The 8,424-nt window shown below is 42.0% G+C and overlaps 1 protein-coding gene and 1 pseudogene across 2 annotated transcripts in view; one reads left to right on the top strand and one right to left on the bottom strand.

Moving 5' to 3' along the window:
• The window catches only part of LOC102485242 (protein S100-A7), a 3,856-nt gene extending 3,009 nt beyond the window's left edge, over positions 1 to 847 (bottom strand). The window contains exon 1 of one of the 2 annotated variants that reach the window (XM_006159863.3): positions 714 to 847. The gene's annotated coding sequence lies outside the window, so the exon portion shown is untranslated. Of the gene's footprint in view, positions 1 to 569; positions 677 to 713 lie in introns of those variants that run through there. The other variant, XM_027776291.1, reaches the window with a different exon arrangement.
• A 1,997-nt stretch (positions 848 to 2,844) lies between these two features.
• On the top strand, positions 2,845 to 4,088 carry LOC102484827 (heterogeneous nuclear ribonucleoprotein D-like pseudogene; annotated as a pseudogene).
• Positions 4,089 to 8,424: the final 4,336 nt, after the last annotated feature.

The raw sequence follows: 8,424 nt of genomic DNA, 5'->3' as shown, positions 1-8,424 counted from the left end.
CTTTCAGAAAGAGAAAAAAAAAAAAAAAAAGGAAGTGAGGAAGGAAGAACAAAAAGAAGACTGGTCACCAAGACTTGTGAAAACTGCCCCCCTTGTCCAGAGGGTCTCTGTGAATTTTTTGAGAGGTGAATCAAGCTGAAGACAGACTCTCCATGAACATAACCAGAATGGCAAATTTTGACCACATAAAGAACCAACGAGAAAGAAACAGGCAAACATTAGCTGGGAGGAAACACTTGGAAAGTCATGGAGCTTTTGTGGATCACTGCCTCCCTCAAGCTGGGGCAGGTGACTGCCACAGGGTGAGTAGGAGTCTTAGGGCTGCAGTTAGGAGGGCCTACAAAGCATTCACAGGGGACACAAACATCCACTCCTTGGAGTATGTGGGCAGACGGTTCACCTTCCTGGACTTTACCAAGAGTTAAAGAGGAGAAAGACAAGGAGAGAAAGGAGGGTCTCATTCTTGGCTATCCCTCAGGACTTTTCCACTAGAGTTTTGGCAGAATATTGAAAGGAGCTCAGAGGAGGCCCTGATCCAGTCACCTTGCAATACAGATGAGGACTCTTACCTCAGAGTGATGGTCACAAACCTGGGGTGGCAGAGCCGTGACTAGACCCCAGACCTCTGAGTCCTCACCCACAATACTTTTCCTCTCCTGCAGGAAGGCTACTGGGCACGTCTAGAAACAACAAAGACACAGGTACAGACTTACCAGAGCCGAGGAAGCGTCAGGAAGGAGAGTGCCTGAGATGTGTGTGTCTACATCCAGAACGGTCCATTTATAAGGCTCAGCCTGGCTCTTCCCAGGGCCTGGGAGCCCTCAGGCCCTGCATTCTCTGTGCTTCCTGGAGCCCTGCCACATAAAGGAGGTTAGGACATACCTACATCACTATCTCAGCATTTCCAGTTACTATCCAGGTGCCCCGGTGTTGCAACTCCCAAGAGACCTCACTTGCAGCCTCCTCCTGTCCTGACCTCCCTACGGGGTTGAGGCAGCCAGTGGGTGTTTCATAATGCATCAGGGAATAGGGAACACTGGTTTCTGGACCCAGACGGGATGGAAATCAGGACTCTAGAAGGCAGCGTGTTCTGTCTTTGTCCATTGCCCCTGTGTTTCTACCAACTTCTTCTAACACCTAATTAGACCACCACCGCTTCCTGATCATTTCATGTGCCCAACACCAAGAGGCCAGATGGACCTACATTTCCACTAACCCTCACAATGCAAGGAAGAAGGTGCTGTTATCACCAGTTTAGGAAAATGGAATTTGATGTGGTAACAGGGAAGCAGGGCCAGCCAATACAGTGATGATTAGACAGCTGGATTCCACATGGCCGACCAAATGGTTCAAGACACAGACCCGGCAGTTTGAATATCATGCCAGGGACATGTACATGTGTTCCCAAATCCCGAGGGGAGAATGGAGGAGAAAGGACTGTGGCACAGCCATCCTTCTGGGGGGTTGATTTCTGACTTTCTTCCTTCTTCCCTCCCCCACTGGCAAGGGCATTGCCCTATAGCAAAATCTAAAGAAAAAAAGAAAAGGAGGAGAGCAAACTTCCTAGCTTTTCCTACATTTACTCAACTAGTTAAGAGTAAAGTCAATAAATGATTAAAAAAAAAAAACACCTGATTGAAATCATTGTTTCTAGCCCATCTACTAAAAGTCCTACATCACATCATGGCCATGACCTATAAAACTCAGAGACTAGTCACAAAGTCAAGGTCTTTACAGTGCTATCGTCAGGTCATGACTTGGTTTCTGACTGAATTTTTGTGTTTGTGTCTTTCTTTCCTCACAGGAGCATAAGGATACAGATTACTTGGCCAATATCTATGAGACAAAAGGCGAAAATAAGAAATGACCCCGGAAGCAGACAGTTGTGCAAAGTCCTATCAACCCTATGACAAAGACTTCCCAAAAATCATCAACATCCTTCTCCCTTCCTTTATGCAAAACAGCAAGCCCTGGAGTCATCAGTCATGCCCTTGACTCTGAGGAGTCCAAACCTGCTGCTGAAAGGCCAGCCCGGTTATGACAACCAGGAGACTGATGTCACCTTCTGCATCCTGGAGACTCTGGACACCCTTCTGACTCAATAGACAGTTCCTTCTCTGCTCTCTGCTCCCATGAAAAAGCCTCCCATGAAGGGAAAGAAGCTGGTTCAGACTCAGGGGGTCCACCTGGCCAGCCCCACACTGAGCTGGGAAATCCCCTTCACACTGGTCCTCCTCACTCCAACCTGGCCTCCTTTTCCCAACCATGTCCACACATCCCAGAACCAGTCCTCCTTGATTTCTTCACTTAGTCCCTTCTAAGCTCTGTTGAGATGACTCCCATGTGGGACACTCAGAAACCTGCGACAGGTGATGCCTTTCACAGAGGAACTAGTGGATGAATGACACGGGGAAAGAGAGATTTCATTTCCACTTGAGGATTCTGTAGCGTTTGGGTTTTGTACATGTCAACATTCTTAAAAATACTTTTTAATGTTTATGTTTAAAATTTCCCCACTTTGATATTTACCTCATACCTGAGGCTGAGTCTTTCAAGATCCTCAACTCCTGGAATGGAAACAATAGTAATATGTTGCTAGGTCCCTCTCTTGTTTTATTATATTAGTTTATCTTTCCTCTAATCTCTACTGAGAATCCTCCTCCAAAACAGAAACAAATAGAATGTGCTATTTTCATTTCTATGTTTTCCTGCTAAATGTGAATAATTATTATGATCCATGTTTTTTTGTAGTTTTTCATTAAATACGTCAACCAGCTCTTCCGCTGCCATTTTAAATCCAGTTCCATACAATGCCCCCCGACCGCTGCTACCACGACCGCCACCATGGGGGACGTGAAAGAGGACAGCAACATAGAGGAATTCGCAGAGGGATCCAAGACCAACGCCAGCAAGAACCAGCTGGATGACGATAAAATGTTTATTGGAGGCTTGAGCTGAGATACAAGCAAGCGAGATCTGACTGAATATTTGTCTGGTTTTGGGGAAGTCGTAGACTGCACAATTAAAACAGATCCAGTCACTGGAAGATTGAGAGGATTTGGATTTATGCTTTCCAAAGATGCTGCTAATGTTGATAAGGTTTTGAAACTAGAAGAACCCAAACTGGATGGCAAGTTGATAAACCCCAAAAACACCAAAGCTTTAAAAGGGAAAGTATTTCCCAAAAAGTTTTTGTGGGTGGACTGAGCCCAGATACTTCTGAAAAAACAAATCAAAGAGTATTTTGGAGCCTTTGGAGAGATTGAAAACATTGAACTTCCCATGGATACAAAAACAAATGACAGGGAACCAGCACTTAGCGTAATGGCTATGTCGCTGGACTCCCACGTAGTCTACTGCGGTTCACGTCCCAGACCTGGTGACTTAAAACTCACGCCGGGCGCGTGTGCGTGTGTGCCCAAGATCCCGAGAGGAAAATGGAGGAGAAGGGATTGCGGCGTGACCATCCCCTCTGGGGGGTGATTTCTCGCTTTCTGTCAATCTGTCTGTCTGGCAAGCGCAGGCACCCTATAGCGAAAACCTCTCAAAAATAAACAAACAAACAAACAAATGACAGAAGAGGATTTTGTTTTACCACATATACAGATGAAGAACCAGTAAAGAAATTATTAGAAAGAAGATACCATCAGATTGGTTCTGGGAAGTGGGAAATCAAGGTTGCACAACCCAAAGAGGTATACTGGCAACAGCAACAATAACAAAAAGGAGGAAGAGCTGCTGCGGCTCGTGGAAGAGGTGGTACTTAGGGGTCGTGACCGAAGTCAGGGCCAGAACTGGAACCAGGGATTTAATAACTATTATGATCAAGAATATGGAAATTACAATAGTGCCTATAACTATAGTGGCTATGGCGGATAGGATTATCCTGGGTATAACTATGGGAACTGTGGATATAGACAGGAATATGCAGACTACGTGGCCAACAGAGTACTTATGGCAAGGCATCTCCAGGGGGTGGCAGTCACCAAAACAATACCAGCCATACTAAAGGAGGACATTGGAGAAAACAGGAGGAGGTGTTAAAGTCACCCATCTTGCAGGATGGCATTGAAGATTGTCTTCTGTAGATCTAAGATGATTATTTTGTAAAAAACTTTATAGTGTACAAGACACAACTGTGTCCAACTGTATATAGCCACTAATTAGTTTTCCTTGTTTTTACTTTGTCCCTTGTTGTCTGTGTTATGACTCAATGTGGATTTTGTGTTTATGCAAATTTTATTTGTATGATTTCATGTTAAACCTCAAACGAATGCTTCCTTATGTGATTGTTTTTCTGCATCAGGTACTACATCGCTCTGTAAAAAAATGTAACCTTAAATAAACAATTTAATTGATAATTAAAATAATAAATTGAGGCAGAGTTTATTTTGTAGGGAGTATTGGTCCACAGGGAGAAACTGCACTCCTTTATAAATAGCCAGCCATGGTGTTTACCCTACTATCCATTTTGGTAGATGTACTCTATGTGTTAAGGCCTTGTCTCCTTGCTAACTCAGGCTACCACCACACTTTGATGTTCTTTCCCTTCTGGATATCTAGAGACTTTGTCATGAAACTAGACCATAATATTGTGATCGGTGGAAGCTTTCTAGTAGACTATGTGATCTTTTGGATTATTTTTTAAGAAAAATCATTTTTAACAACATCATGGTAGCATATTTTGCTTTCTTACTATTTCTGGTAAGCCATTTATGATTTGCTCATTGTTTTCAGAGTAAATGTGGTCTGCTAGAAAAAGCTTTCTCTGATAACATGAGTTTAATTGTCTTGGTAAAAATCTTCAGATAAAAGAGTACTGTAAAGCTGTGTGGTAGGAGCTAATGGTTTAAGAGCATTGAAAATATTTACAAGGATTTTCGCAGATAAGTATTGGATTAAATGAGCTAGTGACAATAATTTAGTTGCATTCTTTTGATATGTCACAGCCATCATCAGACTGAACAAAGTGGTTCGTATATGGACATTAGGCTGTAGAGTTCTGTGGTGTGAATTAGAAACACTCATAACTGACCTCATGTTTAACGCACTTAGTGCTTGAGCTGAATAGTTAAGCATTTCTCTATTCAGACATAGGAAGGAATAGTGGACAAGATATTCTTGAGTCTTATGTGTATAAATGTTGATTTAAATGTGACTAAGTCATGTCCTTTTAGCACATCTGATGCATTGAAAGGTCAACTTATGTCTCTTTTTTTTTTTTTTTTTGAGAGATTTTCACTGTAGGGCGCGTGCGCTCGCCAGACAGACAGAGAGAGACATAGAGACAGAAAGCGAGAAATCACCCCCCAGGGGGGATGGTCACGCCGCAATCCCTTCTCCTCCATTCTCCTCTCGGGATCTTGGGCACACACGCACATGCGCCCGGCGTGAGTTTTAAGCCACCAGGTCCGGGACACGAACCGCAGTCGACTACGTGGGAGTCCAGCGACATAGCCATTACGCTAACTGCTGGTTCCCAACTTATGTCTCTTTTAGAGGACTTACTCCAACTTCGAGTTTTTTATTAAGTGTAGTTGGATTTAGGGAAGTTGCTTTCTGTTGGTCCAAGTTAGCTGCTGGGATTGGCATAGGCTTTAAGACTGTAAGTTGCTTAATGCTAATGAACCTGCTTGCTTTTCTTTTTTTCTTTTCTTTTCTTTTTTTTTTTTTTTTTTTTTTTTTGTGTGTGCCTGTAACTGTTCCAATGATGTTTGTGTACTTGCTGAGCTATCAAGTAACAATGTTCTTGGCCTTGTTTGGCTCCTGTTTTGCTATGTGATGTACACCTAGGCCAAGTACCAGTGTTGGCTATTGCAAGGGATTGTTTATTCTTCCAGTATGCAAACCTTGGAGAATGGAAGAGAGATCATTTTATTTTGTGAAGTCAGTAGATGCAGTGTCTAGGGTAGTAAATCCTGTTAAGTTCAAATTTATGATTAGGTGACAAGTTGACATTGAAATTGTCCTTTTCCCTGATCAAAAATGAATAAAGGCTTTTAAAACAAATAAATAAATATGTAAAGCACACAGAAAGTACACAAAATAAAAAGTATTACTCAGAGAGCTATTTATAACACTTACCGATCTGGGACCAGCAGTTGGCATAATGGCTATGTCGCTAGATTCCCATGTAGTCCACTGCAGTTCGAGTCCCAGACCCAGTGGCTTAAACTCACACCGGCTGCCTGTGTGTGCCTGCCCAAGTTCCCAAGAGGAGAATGGAGAAGGGATTGTGGCGTGGCATTCCCCTGGGGAGTGATTTCTTGCTTTCTGTCTCTCTGTCCTTCTGGTGAGCTTACGTGCCCTATAGCAAAAACCTCTCCCAAAAAAAAGAAAGAAAGAAAGAAAAAAACACTTACCGATCATCTGATCATGAAATGTAATGTGGCCACATCCCATCCCATACCTGCCCTGCTCTGTCTTCATGAATTACCCACTCTCTAGACCTTTGGATTACATTCTCTTTCGACTTCATACTTCATTCTACTGCCAATGCACACATCCCATAAACACTGTACATTGACCTGCTGCTTTCTAAACTTTAATGTACTGAAAAAAATACTTCATACATCCTTTTGTATTTGCCTTCCTTTGCTAAAAAAAACAAAAAACATGTAAACTCTGTGTTACAGTGTTAGTTTTGCTGTTGTACAATATTTCTTCATTTGTAGCCACAATTTTCATTAATCCACTTCAAATACCGTATGTTGTTCATTTTGCTAATTTATTTACAAATGCTTTTCTGCTCAGGTGACTAAGAATATAACTTAATGGTCCCTGTGTCATCAATCTTCTGTGTTGTAAAGGAAATGCAGATTTTAAGATCACAACCTAGTTGGTGTCAGGTGTGAACTGTGTATGGAGAGAAGAAGATGTGACTCTGAGGACCCAGAACATCATATCCCAGGGTCAACTTCAGATCACTTCTGGTTTTGCAAATGAATCAGAGCTTTGCAGTCACTCTTAACAGCAGAGTTACTTCCCACCCCCAGCCAGAAATGCTTGGGAAATCTTTCCAGCCTAAGAAGGCCATTGATACTTTTCTAACACATGCAGGCCCCTTCTGGCTTGGAATCTTCTAGAAGGGATTTTTTTTAAACTGGACCAGGCTCTCATATCTTTTTTTTTGTTTTGATTTTAAGGGACCATTTTGAATATATATTCATAATAAAGCTCATGTAGTTGATAGTGAGAGAGGAAAAAGAAAAGAGCACCTTCTCCAAACTTTAATCTCCTTACTCCAGTCCATGGGCACCACGTCAGGCACTCACTTGTCCAGCATTTTCAGGCTGACCAAGCAGGGGGTTCAAATCCCGGTGGCCATGAGGGCTCTGGCTCTCTTGAGCAGCACATGACCACTATGTCACAGAGCAGCTCCAGACTTTCATCTTATCTCTAGATGACAGTCTTTGGACCTCAGTTTCTGCGTCCTTAGTTGTTTTGAACTGAGACCTGGACCTAGGCATTCATTCTCCATTCATGAGCACCAAAAACCACCACAGAATTCACTATACGTTGAAAAAAATTTTTAATAAGTAATTTTTATTTTAAGTAAATTTTCTAATCAGTAAATATTATTTTTAGATAATTCTGTTTGTCTAAACATTGTTCCCTTTGCCTTTTTTCTAACCTAGAAGTTGAATTTACCCTTTCAAACACTAATCAAAAGCTCTCTGCTCATGACAAAACAGAAGAGAATTTCTGTATTTATGTCTACAGGAATACAAATCACAAGGAAGGAAAGGGAGGCTGGAGTGGTTGAAGTGAGAAGGGCATGGTGGTCAGTACCATAAACGACACAGAAACACTCTGTTTCTGTTTATCAGAAAAGATAAACAGATCTCTTCTCATCCATGTTGTCACAAATGACAAAATTTCCTTCCTCTTTGAGGCTAAGGAGTAATCCACTGTGTATACATACACCGTATTTTCTCTATCTACTCACCCATCAACGCTTATGTTGTTTCCCTGCCAGGCTATTGTTACTAATGTTTGGCTGTTATCAGAATTGATACGATGAAGATGGGAGTATAGGTATCTCAACATGGTGCTCATTTCCCTCTTTTCTTTCAGGTGTTCACCTGAAAAGTGACTGCTGGATCATATGGCTGTTCTGCTTTAACCTTTTGAGAAAGCTCAGAATGAGGAGCGAAGGAGATGATCTAGGAATGGAGGTGCCCAAGAAATGGGGTAAGTTGAAGTGAACCATCATCCACAAGGACTAATGACTTACTTCATGTGTTTCCACTGGGTGAGATTCAAAGAGATTTCTGACACAGTTACTTAATTCCTCCACTAAAAAAAAAAAAAAAAAAAAAAACCACAAGGACTAATGACTTACTTCATGTGTTTCCACTGGGTGAGATTCAAAGAGATTTCTGACACAGTTGCCTAATTCCTCCACTAAAAAAAAAAAAAAGG

This window comes from Tupaia chinensis, unplaced genomic scaffold (genome assembly GCF_000334495.1).
Source record: "Tupaia chinensis unplaced genomic scaffold, TupChi_1.0 Scaffold000659_1, whole genome shotgun sequence".
NCBI lineage: Eukaryota > Metazoa > Chordata > Mammalia > Scandentia > Tupaiidae > Tupaia > Tupaia belangeri.
Note: the sequence above shows the minus strand (reverse complement) of the source record. Positions and strands in the feature narration are given on the sequence as shown.